At 53.5% G+C, this 25,891-nt stretch overlaps 2 non-coding genes and 2 pseudogenes across 2 annotated transcripts; all 4 read right to left on the bottom strand.

Annotated features, from left to right (window-relative positions):
• Window positions 1-15,683: 15,683 nt before the first annotated feature.
• Window positions 15,684-20,235, bottom strand: LOC144820796 (28S ribosomal RNA; annotated as a pseudogene).
• Window positions 20,236-20,674: 439 nt separating this feature from the next.
• Window positions 20,675-20,828, bottom strand: LOC144820904 (5.8S ribosomal RNA). Its single transcript, XR_013608036.1, has one exon. It is a non-coding gene; the product is annotated as a 5.8S ribosomal RNA (ribosomal RNA).
• A 1,524-nt stretch (window positions 20,829-22,352) lies between these two features.
• LOC144820898 (5.8S ribosomal RNA) lies at window positions 22,353-22,506 on the bottom strand. The gene has a single exon (XR_013608031.1). It is a non-coding gene; the product is annotated as a 5.8S ribosomal RNA (ribosomal RNA).
• Window positions 22,507-23,446: 940 nt separating this feature from the next.
• LOC144820687 (18S ribosomal RNA) lies at window positions 23,447-25,424 on the bottom strand (annotated as a pseudogene).
• Between the last annotated feature and the right edge of the window lie 467 nt (window positions 25,425-25,891).

The following is a 25,891-nucleotide window of genomic DNA, read 5'->3' as shown; positions in this document are numbered from 1 at the left end:
ACGGTGTGGAGGTGCCGTGGCCTGTGCGGACCCCGGGCAGCCGGGGCCTCGAGTTTCGCGACCCCGGGCTGGCCCGAGCCCGGATGCCGGGGGGTCGCTGAGGCTCACTCCTGGTGTTGGTGGAGCACCTGCTGTGCCCGGGGACCACTGGTCGCGTACAAACAGGAGACCGAAGAGGTGGATCGCAGCTGGGGCCCGGCTGCCCGGTGGCCTAGCGCTTGCTGGTAACGCGCGCCCTGAGACGCACCTCCCTTGGCCTGGTTCCGGAGCCGCTCGGGGCCGGTAGCGTGACTGAGAACCTCCCTGCTGGAAGCTGCCTCGGGCGCTGGGGCTCCGGAGTGGAACTGCAGCCTGCCGGGCCCTGGGGACGCCGGGGCCTCAAGTTTGGTGAACCCCAGCCGGGCGGCATCTTCATTAGCTCCTGGACGAGGGGGTGAGCACCGTGCGGCTGGAGTGCTGGAAGATCGAGCACAATGTCGGATTTGGAGGGCTAGGCCTGATTGCTGTGCTGGAAAGAGTGGGGCATTGACGCTGTATGGGGCCGCCCATCTGAACCCACGAACGCGCCTGAAGAGACGAGCCTGCTGCCCGGGTGGGGACCGGGAGTCATCCACGGATAGTCCGCAACACACAGTGAGTGCCCCCTCCCCCTCTCCTCTGGTGGACCTACTACTAAGGCGCAGTGCAGAGACTTGTGGCCCGTGAAGTGATCTGGGCTATTCCGTTTGAAGACCCGAGTGCCTGCCTTGTATCTGCTGCTGAGAGACACAGGTGGGGTGTGGGGTGGCCAGAGGGGCCGGCGGGGCTGGACGCCCCGGTGTCTTGAGACTATACTGTGCGTGCCCTAGCTCGCGGGTCCTGGGGGAGATCCGGACCGGGACATTGGGAACTCAGAACGGGCGAAGAGACTATCCTGCTTTGCACCTCTACAGGGGCTTGCCGCCCGGGGCTTAACTACGGAGCCCGTGATCTGGGGGTGCTCGCTGGGGACGGCGTTCAGGCTCTGAAGGTATCTCCTTGGTCCCCCGAGTGAACTTTGCTATCAGATTGCTGTTGGCCGGAGGCCCGCTACAGGGACTGAGTGGCCCTCCTCATTACCGCTAAACATGACGAGAGGTGGGGGCGGCACTGGTTCCACCAAACAAGGACCGATCGATAAATTCACGGGTCCCAGTGGAGGATCCGGGGCCTCCGGAGGTGGTCAGGGCACAGGTCCTGATAATGCGGCCCTGATGGCCGCCATTACACAATCTAGAGACATGCTTGATGCCAAGATTGGTGCGGTTGGAGCCGATGTCATGCTGCTGCGTCAAGACCTCCGCAATGCTGTAGCTCGCATCACCGAAACGGAGACTCGGATTACAGGAGTAGAAGACGATGTGGTGGCTCTGAAGAAGAAGATGGAGGATATGGCCAGGATCCAAAGAGGGCTGGCACTCCGCGTCGAAGATGCGGAAGGGCGGGCGCGAAGAAATAATCTGCGCTTCGTGGGCTTTCCAGAGGATTGCGAGAAGGGGTGCATGGATGCGTTCTTGGCACACTGGTTGGAGAGTTGGCTTCCTCCGGACGTCCTGTCGCGCTGCTTTGTGGTGGAGCGCGCCCATCGGGCCCTGGTGCAGAAACCACCGGTAGGAGAGCGGCCGCGTCCAGTCATCGCTAAAATCCTCAACTTTCAAGACAGGGACGCTATACTTCGAGAAGCGAGAGCCGAGGAGGACCTGTTGTTTGAGGGTCACAGGATTATGATTTTCCCGGATTATACCAAGCTGGTGCAGCAGCAGCGCCGGTCCTTCCAAGATGCGAAAGCCAAATTGCGTGGTTTGAAAATCCAATATTCACTGTTGTACCCGGCTCGTCTGAGAGTTGTGTTCCAATCCAAGACTCACTTTTTTGATACCCCGGAGGCGGTGTTTAGCTGGACAGACGAGACAGTCAGGATCCGACCGAATGCCCAGCCGGGCCTGAACTCCGGAGCATCGCGTGGGTCATCACAGGAGAGAGGCGAATCTTCCAACAGGAGCAGGAGACACAGGAAGTCTTGGTCACGGCGACGCTCCCAATCCGGGGGTGGCCAGCTGGATGGTGCACAGTCAGACTCTGCTCAATCTGGAACTGGGACCTTAGGGCCATGGAGCCCCATTCTTGCCTCCCAAGCGACATTTCGTCACTAGCCTATGCTGGTGGCCATGGGGGTAGCCTCACTGATTGATGGGCAGGCGCGTGGTGTGGTGAGATCTGGGCCATGGCGGGGCACAGGAAGGGCGTTGTACCTGTTGTGGTGCTGTCCAGCTGCGCTTAAGCGGCGGGTCACATGTAGTCAATGGGGCTCGGGGTACTGACCCATGGGCGGCCTAGTCCTCTCACGTTTGAGGGGGGGCCCTAAGGGGAGGTACTGTTAGTTGGGGAGAGTAGTGGGATCCATTGGTATGGGTGGCTTTAGGCGCTCTGTTCTGGGCCTGAAGCTCCTCATGCCGCGACAGATACTTCACTGTTCCATGAGGTATAGGGGTGGGGGAGGGGGGATAGGCGGAGGTTGGGTAGTTGGGGGGGTTGTGTTAGGGGACAGGGAAGGGGGGGTACGGGGTGGTTGGACAGGGATGCACGTGATTTTTGCTGCTGTGATTTATGTAATACAGGGTGCTTGGGCTGGGTCCTGGGGTTTTTGGAAGCTCTCCCACCGTGACTATGGGTGATTCCCCGGAGAAGGCGCCTGTTAGTGGCTCCATGCGAATCCTTAGTTGGAATGTCAGGGGAATTCTGGACAAAATTAAGCGAGGGGCGGTGCTGCGCTGGTGTAAGAGGGACTCAGCGGATGTCATGTTATTTCAGGAGACGCATATGTTGGGGACGAAGGTGCTGAGTTTACAGCGGTTTGGCTATACCCAGGTGTTCCATGCAGGTTTTGCCAGGGGATCGAGAGGGGTAGCTGTCCTCATTCATCGACGACTGTCATATACTCACGAACGCCATTGGCTTGACCCTCAGGGTCGTTATGTGTTTGTTAAGGGCATGATTGGTGTGGAACCGGTAGTATTCGGCAGTGTATATGCTCCCCCACCTCTGCAATGGTCTCTGGCAGAGCGTCTGTTTGAATTGTGGGCTGAAATTCCGGACTGCTTGGCTGTGATAGGGGGCAATTGGAATGACGTAGTGGATGTGGGTCTGGACAGACAGAGAATGCAAGTGGCCGCAGTGGCGCCGACCCCTACACGTCTGAAGGCAATGATTGATGGGTTGGGCTGGGTGGATGTTTGGAGACATCTGCATGTCAGGACGCGTGAGTACACGTATGTGTCAGCAGTGCATGGCTCCTTCTCCCGGTTAGACTGTGTGTTTGTCCCAGGGGCCTTCCTCGATAGGGTGAAGCAGGCCGTGATACAACCTCGAGGGCTGTCGGACCACTCCCCGGTCGCAGTACGGATCGAACTGCGCAAGCCACTCCAGCCGTTCCGTTGGCGGATGTCTTCGTGGCATCTCCAACAGACAGATTATACGACACACATGCGCGGAGCAATAGCCCAATATTGGCAGGAAAATTTGCCCGAAGGCGTAGATAGGGTGACGGTCTGGGAAGCCATGAAGCCCACGTTGCGGGGCGTAGACATCGTCTGGTGTGCTGCAGCCCGTCGAAAGCGCCAGGAGGCCACGGTGGCAGCTGCGGTTAAGGTGAGAGCATTTGAGGAGCGGTGTAGGGAAGATAATGACGATGTGGCGCTCAGACTGCTCCTACAGGCGCAGCAATCATATGCCTCGGTCCTACTGGACGAGGCTCGACAAGCCTGGTTGGCCATGCGGAGCAGGGTGTACCAGTGGGGCGACAAGTCCTGCACGATGCTCCACCGGTTGTGCCAGCAAACTCTGCAGCCGATCTCTCTACCGGGCCTCACGGACGGGGAGGGAATTGTCATGACGGACCCCGCTGCCCTGGTGGCGAGCTTTGCTGACTACTATAAGGTACAATACGCCCCATGAGATAGTCTCCCACCGGAGGCGATTGACAAATTCATAGCTGACCTCCCCCCCAAGGCGATATCAGATGAGGCCAGGACAGCTCTAGACCTTCCCCTATCGGCGGAGGAACTGGGCGACGCGCTGGGACAACTCAACACTGGTAAGGCGCCCGGGCCGAGTGGCTTTCCCAGTGAATTTTACAAGAAATTTCACTTGCAGCTGGGACCGCACTATCGACAGGCTTTGGAAGCAGCGCGGGAGTGTGGTAGCTTGCCGGTGGACTGGCGTCAAGCTGAGATTGTGGTATTCCAGAAGCCGGGCAGGCCCCCTGACAGGCACGAGTCGTACCGCCCGATATCTCTAATTAATTTTGAAGCCAAATTATTGGCTAAGGCGTTGGCGAATCGTCTCCTCCCATACATGACGGATCTGGTCCACCCGGATCAGGCGGGCTTTATGCCGGGCAGAGCGACGAGACACAACATCAGACGGGCGCAGGTGGCGGTAGATGCGATGGGGGCGACTGGGGAGCGGGCGGCGCTCCTGCTTGCGGACATCGACAGAGCGTTTGATTCTATCAGCTGGACTTACCTTTTTGCTCTATTACCGCGCCTCAATTTAGGTCCAGTTTTTGTCTCATACGTCAAGCTGCTATACAATGACATCACCGCCTCGGTACGTGTTTCGGGGGCCATATCGGAGAGGTTTCCGGTTGCTAGAGGGACCCGGCAAGGGTGCCCTCTATCCCCGTATCTCTTTGCGTTGGTCATGGAGCCACTGGCTGCGTGGGTGCGCATTGACGCGCAACTTCGTGGCTTTGTATGGGGTGCGGGCCTCACAGACAGGATCGGGCTATATGCGGATGACGTCCTTTTCTTTTTGACGGACCTTGATCGTTCGGGCCTGCGAATTTTGGAGATACTCCGCATTTTTGGTGACGCCTCGGGACTCTACCTCAACCCGCGCAAATCGACTCTTTGGGTGCTAGGGGGCCGGCCCGAGGTGTCTCCTTGGGCGTCGGATCTGCAAGTTGCGATTGGCGGATTGAAATATCTGGGAGTTTTCCTATCAGAATCTGCTGCCATTGCGTGGGAACGTAACATACAACCGGTATGGGACAAGGTTCAATCAGACGTCAAAACGTGGTCACGCATGCCTCTTAATATTTATGGCAGGTCTGCAATTTTTAAGATGGTGGCCCTCCCTAGACTATTGTACCAACTACAAAATCATCCGCACAGAGTGGACCCGCAGTGGTTCCGTCGTGTGAATTCATTGCTAGGCCGCTTTTTATGGGCTGGGGGCGCGTCTAGGGTGGCATTGCGGACATGCTTTTTGTCCACGTACTGTGGAGGTCTCGCAACATCAGACATCTTGTCATACTACCAAGCCTCTCATTTGTTGGTTTTGAATGAGTGGTGGTACGGTGGACGTGACGATCCAGCATACGCCCTAGAACATTTTCTGATGGGATATGCCACGCTCCATACACTCCTATATTCGGCGGGGCGGCGGAAGAAATTGCCGCGAGCGACTCAAGTAGTCTTCCTGATTTGGAGACAGGCACTGCGTCGCATGGGCTGGTGGGGACGGCTGATGGCCGAAACTCCACTTTGGAATAACGGACGGCTCCCTGCGCTGGCCTCGCTGCAGGGGTTTAGTGGCTGGGACTCCATAGGGATCTCGTCGCTTGGCCATGTCCTCACCGGGACTACTCTTAAATCCTTTCAAGCACTCAGCACAGAATTTGACATGCCCAAGACCCAATTTTTTAAATATCTACAACTTCGTCATGCTCTTGTGCCGAGTCTGGTGGGGCTGGACCGGCTTCCGGAGTTTAGTCCCGTGGAAGCTAAGCTGTTCATGGGAGACCTGGGGGATAGAAAAGTCTCAAAAATCTACCAAACGCTGGTCACTCACTGCTCCTCTTCCCTTATGTCGTTGAAGGCCTCCTGGGAGGTGGATGTCGGTCCGCTGGAGGAGGATGACTGGCGGGAGGCGCTAGAATCCCCCCGGGGTGCGGCTATTGCAGTGAGATTGCGGTTCATTCAATATAAATACCTGCATCGGGCCTATTACACCAAAGAGAGACTGTGGAGGGCGGGCCTTATTGCCTCCCCAGACTGCCTGCGCTGCGGGACCGAGAGAGGCACGTTGGTGCATACAGTGTGGTCATGTGTGGGCCTGGTCCGGTTCTGGAGTGGAGTGTGGGACTGCCTATCGGAGGTGCTGGGATGGGATCTCCCCCGTACACCTAGGTTGGGTCTCCTTCATATCCTAGATCAAGTGGGTGGTAATATCTATAAACGCCATCTCCTGCTGTTGGGCCTCGTTGTGGCCAAGAGGGATCTGGCGAAGGCCTGGAAGAGTGACCGGGCTCCCCCCCTTGGCACCTGGAAGGCGGGCTTAGATTTCCTCATGAGGCTGGAATTGCCAGTGTTTGAGGCCAGGGGCTGTCCTCGGAAACATTATAAGATCTGGAAGCGGTGGGCGGACTACAGAGACCTAACTTTGGAGCCTCCCATTGACATAGATGATAGCCTATCCACTGATTGAGACCTCGGGACCTGGATAGCTCCAAGACACCTAGTCGGGCCTTTATATGTATACTGCAGCTGATTATGATCACGTGCACTGGGTTAGGGCGGGATAAGGGGTGGGTAGTGGGGAATGTTACGGTTGTTGGGGGGATAATGGGGCGGGTGGGGGCTAGTTAAAAGTTTAAGCTATACGTGTATTCTATTGTATATTGACCACTGACGTGTTCTCCTGATCTTGGAGGACTGTACATTTGATTGCTTAAACTTCTAATAAACATGGTTGTGAAAAAAAAAACTGTGTCATCTGCGTAAGACAGTAATGGGACCTGTTTGCCTTCTATGCTTGGGAAGTCCAATTTATGTTTTAACAAGAATTGTTCCAGTCCATTTGTGTGTATTTAAAAATAAGAATGGAGCCAAAATGCAGCCCTGTAGTACCCCCTCAGTGGAAGCAATAGGTGTAGTCCTCTCTTCCCCTGGGCTAAAACAGATAGCTACATTGGTCGATGCATGTAGCCTACCCAACAGAGTAATAAGGGGTTCTTCAAATCCCATGTTTTCCATCAGTGTCCACAACTTCCCCCGGCTCACAGTATCAAAGTCGCTGGACAAGTCCATGAAGGCCAAGTGGATCGAGTCCCCCCTGGCCTTCATGTACTTGCACATAATCATGGACAGGTTGAGGCCCTGTTCACTGGTTCCCATCCACTTTCTAAAGCTGTATTGCGTATTAGATATGATTCCAGAGGCAATGGCCCAGGACTCCAAGCATGCAAGAATTACCCTCCCCAAAACTTTGCACGTAGCATCAATTAAGGAGATTGGCCTGTAACATGTTGGGTCGTTATTGTTACCTTTTTTTTAAAAATCAGAACGACCACTGCATTTCTCCATGATGATGGAATACGACCCACTATTACTGATATAAAAACATTTTACAACAAGGGGCCCCAGAATTGCGGATTGTTTTTAAATAAGCAAAATGGCACCCCATCTGGTCCTGGTGCTTTCGAGGACCTGTTGTTTGAGGGTCACAGGATTATGATTTTCCCGGATTATACCAAGCTGGTGCAGCAGCAGCGCCGGTCCTTCCAAGATGCGAAAGCCAAATTGCGTGGTTTGAAAATCCAATATTCACTGTTGTACCCGGCTCGTCTGAGAGTTGTGTTCCAATCCAAGACTCACTTTTTTGATACCCCGGAGGCGGTGTTTAGCTGGACCGACGAGACAGTCAGGATCCGACCGAATGCCCAGCCGGGCCTGAACCCCGGAGCATCGCGTGGGTCGTCACAGGAGAGAGGCGAATCTTCCAACAGGAGCAGGAGACACAGGAAGTCTTGGTCACGGCGACGCTCCCAATCCGGGGGTGGCCAGCTGGATGGTGCACAGTCAGACTCTGCTCAATCTGGAACTGGGACCTGAGGGCCATGGAGCCCCATTCTTGCCTCCCAAGCGACATTTCGTCACTAGCCTATGCTGGTGGCCATGGGGGTAGCCTCATTGATTGATGGGCAGGCGCGTGGTGTGGTGAGATCTGGGCCATGGCGGGGCACAGGAAGGGCGTTGTACCTGTTGTGGTGCTGTCCAGCTGCGCTTAAGCGGCGGGTCACATGTAGTCAATGGGGCTCGGGGTACTGACCCATGGGCGGCCTAGTCCTCTCACGTTTGAGGGGGGGCCCTAAGGGGAGGTACTGTTGGTTGGGGAGAGTAGTGGGATCCATTGGTATGGGTGGCTTTAGGCGCTCTGTTCTGGGCCTGAAGCTCCTCATGCCGCGACAGATACTTCACTGTTCCATGAGGTATAGGGGTGGGGGAGGGGGGATAGGCGGAGGTTGGGTAGTTGGGGGGGTTGTGTTAGGGGACAGGGAAGGGGGGGTACGGGGTGGTTGGACAGGGATGCACGTGATTTTTGCTGCTGTGATTTATGTAATACAGGGTGCTTGGGCTGGGTCCTGGGGTTTTTGGAAGCTCTCCCACCGTGACTATGGGTGATTCCCCGGAGAAGGCGCCTGTTAGTGGCTCCATGCGAATCCTTAGTTGGAATGTCAGGGGAATGCTGGACAAAATTAAGCGAGGGGCGGTGCTGCTCTGGGGTAAGAGGGACTCAGCGGATGTCATGTTATTGCAGGAGACGCATATGTTGGGGACGAAGGTGCTGAGTTTACAGCGGTTTGGCTATACCCAGGTGTTCCATGCAGGTTTTGCCAGGGGATCGAGAGGGGTAGCTGTCCTCATTCATCGACGACTGTCATATACTCACGAACGCCATTGGCTTGACCCTCAGGGTCGTTATGTGTTTGTTAAGGGCATGATTGGTGTGGAACCAGTAGTATTCGGCAGTGTATATGCTCCCCCACCTCTGCAATGGTCTCTGGCAGAGCGTCTGTTTGAATTGTGGGCTGAAATTCCGGACTGCTTGGCTGTGATAGGGGGCAATTGGAATGACGTAGTGGATGTGGGTCTGGACAGACAGAGAATGCAAGTGGCCGCAGTGGCGCCGACCCCTACACGTCTGAAGGCAATGATTGATGGGTTGGGCTGGGTGGATGTTTGGAGACATCTGCATGTCAGGACGCGTGAGTACACGTATGTGTCAGCAGTGCATGGCTCCTTCTCCCGGTTAGACTGTGTGTTTGTCCCAGGGGCCTTCCTCGATAGGGTGAAGCAGGCCGTGATACAACCTCGAGGGCTGTCGGACCACTCCCCGGTCGCAGTACGGATCGAACTGCGCAAGCCACTCCAGCCGTTCCGTTGGCGGATGTCTTCGTGGCATCTCCAACAGACAGATTATACGACACACATGCGCGGAGCAATAGCCCAATATTGGCAGGAAAATTTGCCCGAAGGCGTAGATAGGGTGACGGTCTGGGAAGCCATGAAGCCCACGTTGCGGGGCGTAGACATCGTCTGGTGTGCTGCAGCCCGTCGAAAGCGCCAGGAGGCCACGGTGGCAGCTGCGGTTAAGGTGAGAGCATTTGAGGAGCGGTGTAGGGAAGATAATGACGATGTGGCGCTCAGACTGCTCCTACAGGCGCAGCAATCATATGCCTCGGTCCTACTGGACGAGGCTCGACAAGCCTGTTCGGCCACGCGGAGCAGGGTGTACCAGTGGGGCGACAAGTCCTGCACGATGCTCCACCGGTTGTGCCAGCAAACTCTGCAGCCGATCTCTCTACCGGGCCTCACGGACGGGGAGGGAATTGTCATGACGGACCCCGCTGCCCTGGTGGCGAGCTTTGCTGACTACTATAAGGTACAATACGCCCCATGAGATAGTCTCCCACCGGAGGCGATTGACAAATTCATAGCTGACCTCCCCCCCAAGGCGATATCAGATGAGGCCAGGACAGCTCTAGACCTTCCCCTATCGGCGGAGGAACTGGGCGACGCGCTGGGACAACTCAACACTGGTAAGGCGCCCGGGCCGAGTGGCTTTCCCAGTGAATTTTACAAGAAATTTCACTTGCAGCTGGGACCGCACTATCGACAGGCTTTGGAAGCAGCGCGGGAGTGTGGTAGCTTGCCGGTGGACTGGCGTCAAGCTGAGATTGTGGTATTCCAGAAGCCGGGCAGGCCCCCTGACAGGCACGAGTCGTACCGCCCGATATCTCTAATTAATTTTGAAGCCAAATTATTGGCTAAGGCGTTGGCGAATCGTCTCCTCCCATACATGACGGATCTGGACCACCCGGATCAGGCGGGCTTTATGCCGGGCAGAGCGACGAGACACAACATCAGACGGGCGCAGGTGGCGGTAGATGCGATGGGGGCGACTGAGGAGCGGGCGGCGCTCCTGCTTGCGGACATCGACAGAGCGTTTGATTCTGTCAGCTGGACTTACCTTTTTGCTCTATTACCGCGCCTCAATTTAGGTCCAGTTTTTGTCTCATACGTCAAGCTGCTATACAATGACATCACCGCCTCGGTACGTGTTTCGGGGGCCATATCGGAGAGGTTTCCGGTTGCTAGAGGGACCCGGCAAGGGTGCCCTCTATCCCCGTATCTCTTTGCGTTGGTCATGGAGCCACTGGCTGCGTGGGTGCGCATTGACGCGCAACTTCGTGGCTTTGTATGGGGTGCGGGCCTCACAGACAGGATCGGGCTATATGCGGATGACGTCCTTTTCTTTTTGACGGACCTTGATCGTTCGGGCCCGCGAATTTTGGAGATACTCCGCATTTTTGGTGACGCCTCGGGACTCTACCTCAACCCGCGCAAATCGACTCTTTGGGTGCTAGGGGGCCGGCCCGAGGTGTCTCCTTGGGCGTCGGATCTGCAAGTTGCGATTGGCGGATTGAAATATCTGGGAGTTTTCCTATCAGAATCTGCTGCCATTGCGTGGGAACGTAACATACAACCGGTATGGGACAAGGTTCAATCAGACGTCAAAACGTGGTCACGCATGCCTCTTAATATTTATGGCAGGTCTGCAATTTTTAAGATGGTGGCCCTCCCTAGACTATTGTACCAACTACAAAATCATCCGCACAGAGTGGACCCGCAGTGGTTCCGTCGTGTGAATTCATTGCTAGGCCGCTTTTTATGGGCTGGGGGCGCGTCTAGGGTGGCATTGCGGACCTGCTTTTTGTCCACGTACTGTGGAGGTCTCGCAACATCAGACATCTTGTCATACTACCAAGCCTCTCATTTGTTGGTTTTGAATGAGTGGTGGTACGGTGGACGTGACGATCCAGCATACGCCCTAGAACATTTTCTGATGGGATATGCCACGCTCCATACACTCCTATATTCGGCGGGGCGGCGGAAGAAATTGCCGCGAGCGACTAAAGTAGTCTTCCTGATTTGGAGACAGGCACTGCGTCGCATGGGCTGGTGGGGACGGCTGACGGCCGAAACTCTACTTTGGAATAACGGACGGCTCCCTGCGCTGGCCTCGCTGCAGGGGTTTAGTGGCTGGGACTCCATAGGGATCTCGTCGCTTGGCCATGTCCTCACCGGGACTACTCTTAAATCCTTTCAAGCACTCAGCACAGAATTTGACATGCCCAAGACCCAATTTTTTAAATATCTACAACTTCGTCATGCTCTTGTGCCGAGTCTGGTGGGGCTGGACCGGCTTCCGGAGTTTAGTCCCGTGGAAGCTAAGCTGTTCATGGGAGACCTGGGGGATAGAAAAGTCTCAAAAATCTACCAAACGCTGGTCACTCACTGCTCCTCTTCCCTTATGTCGTTGAAGGCCTCCTGGGAGGTGGATGTCGGTCCGCTGGAGGAGGATGACTGGCGGGAGGCGCTAGAATCCCCCCGGGGTGCGGCTATTGCAGTGAGATTGCGGTTCATTCAATATAAATACCTGCATCGGGCCTATTACACCAGAGAGAGACTGTGGAGGGCGGGCCTTATTGCCTCCCCAGACTGCCTGCGCTGCGGGACCGAGAGAGGCACGTTGGTGCATACAGTGTGGTCATGTGTGGGCCTGGTCCGGTTCTGGAGTGGAGTGTGGGACTGCCTATCGGAGGTGCTGGGATGGGATCTCCCCCGTACACCTAGGTTGGGTCTCCTTCATGTCCTAGATCAAGTGGGTGGTAATATCTATAAACGCCATCTCCTGCTGTTGGGCCTCGTTGTGGCCAAGAGGGATCTGGCGAAGGCCTGGAAGAGTGACCGCGCTCCCCCCCTTGGCACCTGGAAGGCGGGCTTAGATTTCCTCATGAGGCTGGAATTGCCAGTGTTTGAGGCCAGGGGCTGTCCTCGGAAACATTATAAGATCTGGAAGCGGTGGGCGGACTACAGAGACCTAACTTTGGAGCCTCCCATTGACATAGATGATAGCCTATCCACTGATTGAGACCTCGGGACCTGGATAGCTCCAAGACACCTAGTCGGGCCTTTATATGTATACTGCAGCTGATTATGATCACGTGCACTGGGTTAGGGCGGGATAAGGGGTGGGTAGTGGGGAATGTTACGGTTGTTGGGGGGATAATGGGGCGGGTGGGGGCTAGTTAAAAGTTCAAGCTATACGTGTATTCTATTGTATATTGACCACTGACGTGTTCTCCTGATCTTGGAGGACTGTACATTTGATTGCTTAAACTTCTAATAAACATGGTTGTGGAAAAAAAAACTGTGTCATCTGCGTAAGACAGTAATGGGACCTGTTTGCCTTCTATGCTTGGGAAGTCCAATTTATGTTTTAACAAGAATTGTTCCAGTCCATTTGTGTGTATTTAAAAATAAGAATGGAGCCAAAATGCAGCCCTGTAGTACCCCCTCAGTGGAAGCAATAGGTGTAGTCCTCTCTTCCCCTGGGCTAAAACAGATAGCTACATTGGTCGATGCATGTAGCCTACCCAACAGAGTAATAAGGGGTTCTTCAAATCCCATGTTTTCCATCAGTGTCCACAACTTCCCCAGGCTCACAGTATCAAAGTCGCTGGACAAGTCCATGAAGGCCAAGTGGATCGAGTCCCCCCTGGCCTTCATGTACTTGCACATAATCATGGACAGGTTGAGGCCCTGTTCACTGGTTCCCATCCACTTTCTAAAGCTGTATTGCGTATTAGATATGATTCCAGAGGCAATGGCCCAGGACTCCAAGCATGCAAGAATTACCCTCCCCAAAACTTTGCACGTAGCATCAATTAAGGAGATTGGCCTGTAACATGTTGGGTCGTTATTGTTACCTTTTTTTAAAAAAATCAGAACGACCACTGCATTTCTCCATGATGATGGAATACGACCCACTATTACTGATATAAAAACATTTTACAACAAGGGGCCCCAGAATTGCGGATTGTTTTTAAATAAGCAAAATGGCACCCCATCTGGTCCTGGTGCTTTCGAGGAAATGCCCTTCACCAAGGCATCCTTAACGTCACTTAAAGACAGGGATGAGCTAAGTTATTAGCTATCTCGTCCCTTTGTGCTTGTGATGAGATAGCCTTTGGATTAATTATACTCGAAAAAGGAGATTCCCAGGCTTCCCCTGTTATGGTCGAGTCCATGCTCCTTGAGTCGCTAAAAAAAGGGGGCGATTTAGGACTTCCCAGAAGCTCTTAGAATCCTTTAGAGCACTCGCTCTTTCAAGATCATCCCAGGCTAGTCTTCTCAACTCTTCCTTTCTTCGGTTAATCACACTTTTATAGGTCTGTCTCACTGTCTTAACTAGCGCCCTATCACGGGGTGCTGCAAGCAAGGCTTTCTTCCTATCTTTTTGCACCTTTGAGTATTCAGCATTGAACCATCTTGTTTTTGGGATTTCCCAACTTTTCATCGATTTGTTAAATTTTTGGCCACATCTTTATAAATTAATTCAAAGCAATGTATTATGACATCTGGCTGTGAGTCATAATCTAGACATGTCATAATTTTACTTAGGTTTGTTTTGATAACCTCCTCCTCAAATTTTACGGGATCAATTGAACCCCACTTTAACCTAACTCCCTGATTATGGATATGTTTTAGTTTACAAGCATTACCCCAGCCCTTCTGTGCAGTGACGTGCAAACTGTAAGGGGGTTGTGGTCGCTAGACTGGTTTAATTCAACCCAAAAACTATCTACAAGACATGCATACTTGTTAGATTTCAGCATAAAATCAATTGTGCTACCTCTCCCCCCGCCCTCGGGAGCCATATGCACTGTATTGGGTGATTATTTGTCTGGATAGTTTGACCACAGATGTTGGCCTAGAGTTCATGGAGTATTCCTTTTTCCTGGAGATTATACCAGACTAACTCGTCACTGATACTGGTATTCACTTTATGGATAAAATATGGCAGTTTTTTTCCTCGAACGGTGTTAGGCATAAGAGGGTGGCCTTGTACCACTCAGAGGTAAATGGTTAAGTTGTGTTGTATATTAGGGTGGTAAAAGAGTCATTTCAGTTGGCGCTGGTTTATGGTAGAGGAAGATTTTGCAGACAATGCTATTGTCCTACAGAGTTACCCGGAGTGCCATCACTGGGAAGTCACTGTTTGGATTGTTGAGGGAGGGAAGCCAATGATGAGATTAGTGCTGTGCTGATCAATCTGATATCAACTAGGGGTTGGCAGAAAACTCAGCCAGCATAGCTGATAAAGCCAGCCAACCCTGCTCCCCGGCCTGGTCCCTGCTTCTGAAAGCAGCCAGGCTGGGGAGAGCCTCCCCGGGCCCCAGTGGGCCCCCATCCCCAGCGCCCAGACACTCAGCTGGCTTGCAGGACGGGGGGGTTCCCACACCCCGGAACCCACAGGACTGGACACGAGCCCCAGGCCCGGTCCCAACTTCCGAAGCCTATCCAGGCTGGGGAGAGCCTTTACGTGCTCCGGTGGACCCCCGTCACCAGCGCCCGGTCCCTCGGCTGGCTTACAGGATGGAGGGCTCCCGCAGCCTGGGACCCTGGGATGCAGCACAAGTCCCGGGCCCAGTCCCAGCTTCCGAACCCTAGCCAGGCTGAGGAGAGCCTCCCCGGGCCCCAGTGGAGCCCCCATTGCCAGCGCCTGGACCCTTGGCTGGCTTGCAGGATGGGGGGCACCCGCACCACGGGACAGAGCACGAGCTCTGGGCCCGGTCCCGGTCCCGATCTCAGCTTCGGAACCCTAGCCAGGCCATGGGGAGCCTTCCCTGGTCCCGATGGGACTCCGGACCATCGACTGGCTTGCAGGATGAGGGGATCCCGCACCCCGGGGCCTGCCAGATAGAGCTCAAGCCCCAGGCCCAGACCTAGCTTCAGAACTCTAGCCAGGTTGGGGAGAGCCTCCCTGGGCCCTGATGGAGCCCCGTAACCAGCGCCCAGACCCTCTGATGGCTTGCTGGACGGGGTCTCCCACACCCCGGGGCCCACCAGATGGAGATCGAGTCCCAGGCCCTGTCCCAGCTTCCGAACCCTAGCAAGGCAGGGGAGAGCCTCCCCAGGCCCCGGTAGACCCCAGACCCCAGTGGCTGGACCCTATGATGGCTTGCAGGATGGGGGCTCCCACACCCCAGGGCCCACCAGACGGAGCTCAAGCTCCAGGTCCTGTCCCAGCTTCTGAACGCTAGCCAGGCTGGGGAGAGCCTCCCCGGGCTCCGTTGGACCCCAGTGCCCTGCGCCCAGACCCTCTGATGGCTTGCAGGACGGGGGCTCCCACACACCGGGCCCACCAGACAGAGCTCGAGCCCCAGGCCCTGACCCAGCTTCCGAACCCTATCCAGGCTGGGAAGAGACTCCCAGGGCCCCAGTGGACCCCAGTTCCCAGCACCCAGACCTTCGGCTGGCTTGCAGGATAGGGGCTTTCAATAGATCGCAGTGAGGTAGCTGCTCAGCTACTTATGAAACCCTGACCCAGAATCAGGGTATCTACGAATGATTTAGCACCGGGTACCACCACGAACATGCAGTGCACTAAGGGCGATGGAGGCGGCCCCCTTCCGTCCGTGCTCCGGTTCCCAAGCGAGCGGCTCTATGCACTGGCCCCCCCGAGAGAGGCCAGCTATTCCAGGCCAACTGAGGCTCCACGGCACTGCGGTATCATTACGGTTTAGGGGGGAGTCTGACTTCAGTCATAATCCTACAGATGGTAGCTTCGCCCCATTGGCTCCTCAACGAAGCACATCAATCAAATGTCTGAACCTGCGGTTCCTCTCGTACTGAGTAGGATTACTATTGCAACAACACACCATCAATAGGGTAAAACAAACCTGTCTCACGACGGTCAAAACCCAGCTCACGTTCCCTATTAGTGGGCGAACAATCCAATGCTTGGTGAATTCTGCTACACAATGATAGGAAGAGCCGACATCGGAGGATCAAAAAGCGATGTCACTATGAACGCTTGGCCGCCACAAGCCTGTTATCCCTGTGGTAACTTTTCTCCCACCCCCTGCTTGCAACCCAAAAAGTCAGAAGGATTGTGAGGCCATGCGTTCACGGTCTGTATTCATACTGAAAATCGAGATCAAGCGAGCTTTTGCCATTCTGCTTCGGGAGGTTTCTGTCCTCCCTGAACTTGCCCTAAAACACCTGCGTTATCGTTTGACAGGTGTACCGCTCCAGTCAAACTCCCCACCGGCCACTGTCCCCGGAGTGGATCGCACCCGGCGAGCGCCAGGTGCTTGGAGCCAGAAGCGAGAGCCCCACGAGGCTTGCGCCCTCGCCTCACTGGGTAAGTGAAAAAACACTAAGAGTAGTGGTATTTCACTGGCGGCCCAAGGGCCTCCCACTTATCCTACACCTCCCATGTCTCTTCACAGTGCCAGGCTAGAGTCGAGCTCTACGGACTTCTTTCCCGGCTGATTCTGCCAAGCCCGTTCTCTTGGCTGCGGTTTCACTAGATAGTAGACAGGGACAGTGGAATTCTCGTTCATCCATTTATGCGCGTCACTAATTAGATGACAAAGCATTTGGCTATTTCTGTACCACCTCGCGGTGGCTCATTCTGGGTTATTATGCTGCCCATCAGCGTCAATTCGGTTTTGCTTCCAACAATACAACATTCTTTCGCTCCGGAGTACTGCCACACTGAACGCTGTCCTCACTGGAACTGGGATCACATATAGGCCAGAGATAGTACACCCTGCAGTCCTGAGAAATTAAAATATGATTAGCAGGACATCAATAAGCAATGTGCGACAATTATGTGTATGCGATTATTTGAGAACTATTCATCATTCAAGACATTTCATTAAGTATTATGTACACAACTATGTCTAAATTGTTATAAGCACACATTTATAAAAAGATACACGTCTACAAATTGCACATCTAACTAGAAAAAGCATATCTAAAAAATTCACATTTATAAAATTCACATCTATACTAAGTCTTGTGTTAACTATAAACGTATATGTTAAAACAATATGCTTTATAAGGGTGACATGTGTGCTGTAAGACAGTGTACATCTCAGTATAAGCTTGATACTAAATTGTCCATGAATACTTGACACATTAGTAGTCAGGCAAACATTTTTCTTGAATGGGAATGACATTTGCAGACCTAAATCAGCCAGAACAACATCATTACATTTAGGCCAAATACCACGACATCCAACGATAAAGCCATGAAATTTTACAGTGTTGCATTTTGTGAGATCTTTGATTTGCTGTGACAGATCCTGATAGTATTTCACTTTACTCTCATATGCTAATTCAAGGGAATTCTGAAAGTTTTCATAATGAAATGAAACATCATTTACTACAGCTGTACCATTTTTGGTAAACACTACATCTGGTTTTCGGAATTTCTCCTTGATTATTTTTATCATGAGGTTCCCTATATGCCTTCTAACCACACCTTTTTGCTCTATCAACGAGCAATTACAGAATTTTGTTATGTCTTTTTATCCTAATGTTCTTAGTTTTAGGATATGCGCCTGAAATATCAGAAATGGTTTCGCAAACATCATCACAATACCTACATGTAGCAAATGCACAATTTCTTCCCCTACTGATAGTTTCTCTAGAATATAAAACATTTGCTCTTAACATCAGCGCAGCTATGTACTGGTTTTCTTTCATTTTGTTATGCCTGCTGATTCAGAAGTTTGAGGTTGGATTACTTGCTAAGTATTTTATACCATCACCTTGGACAGGGATATTTGCCCATTTCTCAAACTCTTCTTTTCTCCAGTCATATGTTGCTAACAAATTTAAATCATAGCTCAGAAACCTACTGTCTAAAATGTTACATTTGTGTGTGTTTTGATGATGTTATCAATTTTTTTATTCATGTCTTCTCCTGCATACATGAATGAATGAGCTATGTACAGGTCTGGAGCTGCCCTGAGATACAATAAACTATTGACTTTATTGAGACCAATTTCTGTACATAGTTTTGGTATACTGAGGCCCCCAAATATTCCTTCCGAATATAGGAGACCATCACATGTGTATGCAGGAAGGTGTAGAACATGTTTGACATACTTTTTTATTGTTTGATCCAGAACATTTAACGTTTTTGCTTCTGTTCCTGTCATTTCCAATTTGAATGATAGTTTAGGGACCAAGCACTGACACAAAATTTCTATTTTCTGCGTGGGTTTAAGTGGTAGATTATCAAGTTTTTGAGCCCAATTGACAAGAACCTCATTAATTTTGTTTTTGCTTGCATGGCCAGTGTGTGGATCAAAGTTAAATCCGAGGTATCTCTCACTTTCTCCTGGATGAATGTTTTCAAAATGTTCTTTTGCAAACTGCCATGGTTTACAATTGTTAATCAGGATTTTATCTTTATGGTGTCTGATATAAAATCCATGTCTTTTTCACATTAAGTTTTATTCCTGTACTTTTCAATGATTTTCAGATTTGTACTCATTCCTTCCCAGGTACTGCTGAGTGCTGCGATGTCATCGGCAAAGACGAGAGTGGTGATTTGTTCAATAAGACGATCTGATCCAAATGTGAAGCCCTTGCCGTTTTTCTGAAGATCACAGATCAGAGGTTCCATGGCACTGTTAAATAGTAGTGTTTAACCCCAGATTTCATTGTTATTTCAGGAGTTGCTTCGTTGTTCTTTCCCTTGAAAACTGTTGAGTCAGTGTACAAGTCTTTTATTATGTCTCATGGCTCACAGAGTCGAAGGCTTTCGATATATCTATGAACACTACTGCTAATGAATGACTGTTTTTCATGCCCCTTTTATGATATTTTGCAGGAGAGTCAGATTCTCGAGACAACCTCTCACCTTCATGTAGCCTTTTTGTCTTGTACTGAATTCAACAAAAAATGAGAGTCTTTTAGTTAGTGTTTTTGTGAATAACTTCATGAATGCAGTACCGATGGTAATTGGACGCCAGTTAAGGATTTTGTTAAGTTCCTTATTCGGTACATTCTTGGCTATCAAAATTGATTGGTTCTTTTTGATACTTTCTGTTACTCTTCTCATCAACAACCAAGACGATAACATTCTGGGCAGCAGTCTTGGTTGCCTGCTGTGCACTTTATACAAGTCATTCAGACCAATTTTATCAGGCCCCACTGCTTTCTTTAAATCGGAGTCCTCGAAGGCATAAGTTATTTCGAGCAGTGTTATTTTTTTACATAAATTTCTAATTTCGTAATCCTCTGGTATCCGATCAATCGGCATAAATTTAGGGTTGTTCTTGTTTTCTTTCTCAATTATGTTTTTGTAGTATTGAAAAATTTCATCAGCACTGATTTGGCAAGTGGCATCTTCTGCCCCATCAGTGATAATTCTGGCAATTATTATTTTTTTTTTTTAAACATTGCCTGGTATTCATTATAGCTGCCCTTTGCTTTGGCATAATTTTCTTGTGCGTCCGATTAAGCCTTCCGTTTTAATTGTCTTTTTTTGTTATCTTGTTCCCTACTGAGGCATTCTAGTGCTCATATCGAGCAGAGTGCATAGGCTCACTTTGACATTCAGAGCATTGGGCAGTCTACCTCTTGACGGTTTCACGCCGTCTTGAACTCTATCTTCAAAGTTCTTTTCAACTTTCCCTTAAGGTACTTGTTGGCTATCGGTCTTGTGCCCGTATTTAGCCTTAGATGGAGTTTATCACCCACTTTGGGCTGCATTTCCAAGCAACCTGACTCCAAGAAGACCCGATCCCGGCGCACCGGGGCCCGCTACCTACCTAACACCGTCTGCGGGATGAGCCTCGATCAGAAGGACTTGGGCCCCCTGAGCGACGCCGGGGAATCGGTCTTCTGTACGCCACATTTTCCGCGCCTGCGCTGGGAGTGAATTCGGCACTGGGCTCTTCCCTCTTCAATCCCCGTTACTGGGGGAATCCTGGTTAGTTTCTTTTTCTCCACTTAGTAATATGCTTAAATTTAGCGGATCGCCACGTTTGATCTGAGATCGTAGTCAGAAGAATAATGCCGGAGCATTAAGGGGATTGCTGGGGAAGGCCAGGCCCCTGCTGTAGCAGGGGCCTGGTGTCCCGGCAGTGGGCGCCCTTTTTCCCTGGATCGGATCTGGAGGGGTTTCACCCTCCCCGGGAAGCCGGCTGCAGAGGTGGGTGCCCAAAGCACGTGCGCACAGGCAGCAGGTGGGACACCGCACACAGCCACACGTGGCACGCCGCCAGGTGCCACGGGATGGGCACAGGGCAGACCGGTCGCCAAACCCCTTCTCGGGGCTAGGCGTGTGGGTGGCGTACCTCCGCAGAATGACCCGGTGAGGGACCCTACCACTGGCGATCGGGGGTCTGACCTTGTGGGGGGATAAAGGGGAAGCACAGCTAACCCTGCGACGGCCTCAGCCACTTCCCGGGGAAGCCCCATGGCGATTGACGATCGAGCGACCCTCAGACAGGTGTAGCCCTGGGGGGAACCCAGGGCCGCAAGGTGCGTTTGAAGTGTTGATGATCAATGTGTCCTGCAATTCACACTAATTCTTGCAGCTTGCTGCGTTCTTCATCAACGCACGAGCCGAGTGAGCAAACGCCAAGAGTCACAGGCAACTTTTCAAAAACGTTCACCCAACTGCTGGCACAGGAGAGGCAATACGGCCAGGGCGCCCCGTTCAAGGCTTCCGCTCTGGGAGTCAGACAGCACCGTTGGAAAAAAAAATGTTAGCAGGTACTCGGCCCGGGAGACCACGATGGGGGGATGGAGGGGGCTCCCAGAGTGACGGGAGCAGGCAGCACCGCAGCTGTCAGTCCCTCCTGGGGTATCCCGGGAGGGATCCCATGAGCCTTCAAACCCCTCAGCCCGGCCACACGGGACCGGGTCAAACCAGATACCTGGCAACGATGGAGGGTCGCCCCACCTGCACGTCAGCCGTCTGTCACCGGGCAGCCTGAGGCATGCCAGCGGGCTGGCAATCAGCCCACTATCACCCTCACCTGGGTAGGAGGGGCCGGAAGGGAAGAGCCAGGTGGCTCCACATCCCGCACGCCTGTCACCGAGAGGAGCCAGGGCCCCCCGCAAGCCCTCGCCACTTCTCTACCAGGCCGCCCTGCCGTGCGAGAAGGGCTGCTCCTTGGTCACCCTGAACCCGGTCGGGCCGGTACTCAGGCACAGGAGGGCCCAGCCGGCATCAGGGCCTTTTTAAGGGAGGGGTGGTACCAGCCCAGGGATGCATGCCTATTTGGTTCCCCCCACCGCTCGGGAGGCCATGCGGGTGAGCTTGGGTTCCATCTCCAAGAGGGACAGGGGATGGGGCGGCCCCTGTTCCCGGTCCCTCACGCATCGGTCGGGCCTTCCCCAGGTGGAAGAGGCCCGCGTAAGTCCTGGTCCTCACCCGAGTGCCCCATGCGGCCACAGACTGCTTTGCCGGCCAGGGCGCACCAGGGCAGGGCTGGGCCCTGTGCCTACCGTGCGTGCTTACAGGAGGTGGCCGAGGGCTTCCGACTGGCGTTGTCTGTCGCTCGGGCCACTCCGCCGTTAATGATCCTTTTGCAGGTTCACCTACGGAAACCTTGCTGCGGCTTTTACTTCCTCTAGATAGTCAAATTTGATAATCTTCTTGGTGCTCCGCCAGGGCCGTTGCCAACCCCGGCGGGCCGATCTGAGGACCGCACTAAACCATCTAATCGGTAGTAGCGACCAGCGGTGTGTACAAAGGGTAGGGAAGAGGTGTGGTGCTGCGGCCAGGGCGACTGACACCGGATGCTGGGGTTCAGGGTTCGATCCCCGGAACCGGCAGCAGGTCAGCCCAGCACCATGTGACTCTGGGCAATAGCTGGTTTAATCTTCCCGACGGCCCCCCAGTGCTGGGATGCTTCCAGGTAGCTCTGTGCTTTACAAATACTGGATTTTTACATTTTTACTTAAAAAATGCGAGCTTATGATCCGCCAAACCCCTTCTCGGGGCTAGGCGCATGGGTGGCGTACCTCCGCAGCAGGACCCAGTGAGGGACCCTGCCACGGGCGATTGGGGGTCTGACCTTGTGGGGGGACGAAGGGGAAGCGGAGCTAACCCTGCGACGGCCCCAGCCACATCCCAGGAAAGCCCTGTGGCGATTGACCATTGAGCGACCCTCAGACAGGCATAGCCCTGGGGGGAACATAGGGCCGCAAGGTGCGTTCGAAGTGTCGATGATCAATGTGTCCTGCAATTCACACTAATTCTTGCAGCTAGCTGCGTTCTTCATGGAGGCGCGAGCCAAGTGAGCCACCGCCAAGAGTCACATGCAACTTTTCTAAAACGTTCACCCAACTGCTGGCACAGGAGAGGCAATACGGCCAGGGCGCCCCGTTCAAGGCTTCACCTCCGGGAGTCAGACAGCACCATTGGGAAAAAAATATGTTACCAGGCACTCGGCCCGGGAGTCCACAATAGGGGGGAGGGAGGGGGCTCCCAGAGTGACGGGAGCAGGCAGCACCACAGATGTCAGTCCCTCCTGGGGTAACACAGGAGGGATCACACGAGTCTTCACACCCCTCAGCCCGGCCGCACGGGGCCGAGTCAAACCGGGTACCTGGTAACGAGGGAGGGTCGCCCCACCTGCACATCAGTCATCCGTCACCGGGTGGCCTGAGGCATGCCAGCGGGCTGGCAATCAGCCCACTTCCACCCTCGCCCGGGTCGAAGGAGCCGGAAGGGAAGAGCCAGGTGGCTCCCCATCCTGCATGCCTGTCACAGACAGCAGCCAGCGTCCCCTCGCAAGCCCTCACCACTTCTCTTCCAGGCCGCCCTGCCGTGCAACAAGGGCTGCTCCTCGGTCGCCCTGAACCTGGTCGGGTCGGAACTCGGGCACAGGGGGGCCCAGCCGGCATCAGGGCCTTTTCAAGTAAGGGGTGGTACCAGCCCGGGGATGCACGCCCATTCGGTTTCCCCCCCACTGCTGGGGAGGCCGTGCTGGGTGAGCTTGGGTTCCATCTCAGAGAGGGACAGGGGATGGGGCGGCCCCTGTTCCCGGTCCCTCACGCATCGGTCGGGCCTTCCCCAGGTGGAAGAAGCCCTCCTAAGTCCTAGTCCTTACCCAAGTGCCCCATGCGCCCACAGACTGCTTTGCCAGCCAGGGCGTGCCAGGGCAGGGCTAGGCCCTGTGCCTACAGTGCTTGCTAACAGGAGGTGGTTGAGGACTTCGGGCTGGTGCTGTCGGTTGCTCGGGCCGCTCCGCCGTTAATAATCCTTTTGCAGTTTCACCTACGGAAATCTTGTTACAACTTTTACTTCCTCTAGATAGTCAAGTTTGATCATCTTCTTGGTGCTCCATCAGGGCCGTTGCCGACCCCGGCGGGGCCGATCCGAGGACCGCACTAAACCATCCAATCGGTAGTAGCGACGAGCGGGTAAGGAAAAGGTGTGTTGCTGCGGCCAGGGCGACTGACACCGGAGGCTGGGGTTCACGGTTTGATCCCCGGCACCGGCAGCAGGTCAGCCCAGCACCATGTAACTCTGGGCAATAGCTGGCTTAATCTTCCCAGCGCCCCCCGGCGCTGGGATGCTTCCGGGTAGCTCTGTGCTTTACAAATACTGGATTTTTATATTTTTAGTTAATAAAGGCAAGCTTATGGTCCGCACTTACTGGGAATTCCTCGTTCATGGGAAATAATTGCAATCCCTATCACGAACGGGGTTCAGCAGGTTACCCGCACCTGTCGGCGAAGGGTAGACACATGCTGATCCATTCATTGTAGCGCGCGTGCAGCCTCGGACATCTAAGGGCATCACAGACCTGTTATTGCTCGATTTCGTGTGATTGAACGTTACTTGTCCCTCTAAGAAGTTGGACGCCGACCGCTGGGGGTCGCATAACTAGTTAGCATGGAGGAGTCTTGTTCGTTATCGGAATTAACCAGACAAATCATTCCACCAACTAAGAACGGCCATGCACCTCCACCCACAGAAGCAAGAAAGAGCTATCAGTTTGTCAATCCTTTCCGTGTCCGGGACGGGTAAGGTTTCCCGTGTTGAGTCAAATTAAGCTGCAGGCTCCACTCCTGGTGGTGCCCTTCCGTCAATTCCTTTAAATTTCAGCTTTGCAACCATACTCTCCCCGAACCCAAAGACTTTGGTTTCCCTGGAAGCTGCTCAGCGGGTCATTGGAATAATACAGCCGGATCGCTAGTCGGCAACGTTTATCTGATCATCTTCGAACCTCCGACTTTCGTTCTTGAATAATGAAAACACTCTTGGGAAATGCATTCGCTTTGGTTCGACTTGGCCGGTCCCGGATTTCCACCTCTAGCGGCACAATACGTATGCCCCCGGCCGTCCCTCTTAATCATGGCCCCAGTTCCTAAAACCAACAAAATAGAACCGTAGTCCTATTCCATTATTCCTAGCTGAAGTATTTAGGTGACAAGCCTGCTTTGAACACTCTGATTTTTCCAAAGTAAACATTTCGGACCCCCAGGACACTCAGTCAAGAGCATCAAGGGGGCACCGAGAGGCAGGGGCTGGGACAGGCGGTAGCTCACCTCGGCGGTGGACCACCAGCTCGATCCCAAGGTCCAACTATGAGCTTCTTAACTGCAGCAACTTTAATATATTCTATTGGAGCTGGAATTACCACGGCTGCTGGCACCAGACTTGCCCTTCAATGGATCCTCATCAAAGGATTTAAAGTGTACTCATTCCAATTACAGGGCCTCCAAAGAGTCCTGTATTGTAATTTTTCATCACTAACTCCCCGAGTCGGGAGTGGGTAATTTGCGCGCCTGTTGCCTTCCTTGGAAGTGGTAGCTGTTTCTCTCAGGCTCCCTCTCTGGAATCAAACCCTGATTTCATGTTACCCATGGTCACCATGGTAGGCACAGAAAGAACCATCGAAAGTTGATAGTGCAGACATCCGAATGTATCGTCGTCGTCAGAGGGACCTGCGATCGGCCCAAGGTTATCTAGAGTCACTAAAGCGGACAGGCGAGCCCGGATTGTTCTTGGTCTGATAAATGCATGCATCCCGGGAGGTCAGCGCCCATTGGCATGTATTAGCTCTAGAATTACCACAGTTATCCAAGTAACAGATGGAGCAATCAAAGGAACCATAACTGATTTAATGAGCCATTGGCAGTTTTACTGTACCAGCCCTGTGTACTTACACATGAATGGCTTAATCATTGAGACAAGCATATGCTACTGGCAGGACCAACCAGGTAGCCGCACCTGCTGACAGGGTGGGGGTATCGTGCCCATCTCCCCGACCGGCAACATTCATGCACCCCTCCCTCTCGGGAGCCTGCCAGGGGAAGGAGACCACCCGCCTAGGCAGGAGGACTCACTGGAGGGATGTGGAGAGGTGCAGTCACATGGGCACCGGCAGGCCCAGCTGTCTCCTGAGCGAGACGCAAGGGTGCCGGAGCCTGGCTGCAGAGGCACCGCTTGGAACAGTCATTCCGAGCTGCTGTGGAAATTTGCTGGGCAGAGAGGGGTGACGGCTTGGCGTGTGGGGCCTTCGGACCTGCTGGGCAGCAGCATCCATGGGCCTGACGCCACCCGACCCCTCCCGCTCAGGTCAGACCCCTTGGGGGCATGAGGTACCGGGGCCGCTCGGCCTTCGCTCTGCTGGGTAGGGTCTCCCGCCAGGCAGCAGACCCTCGAGTCAGACGGTCCATGAGCGGTGGAA

This window comes from Lissotriton helveticus, chromosome 2_1 (assembly GCF_964261635.1).
Source record: "Lissotriton helveticus chromosome 2_1, aLisHel1.1, whole genome shotgun sequence".
Taxonomy (NCBI): Eukaryota; Metazoa; Chordata; class Amphibia; order Caudata; family Salamandridae; genus Lissotriton; species Lissotriton helveticus.
The sequence above is the reverse complement of the archived record's forward strand: the minus strand, read 5'-3'. Positions and strand labels throughout refer to the sequence as shown.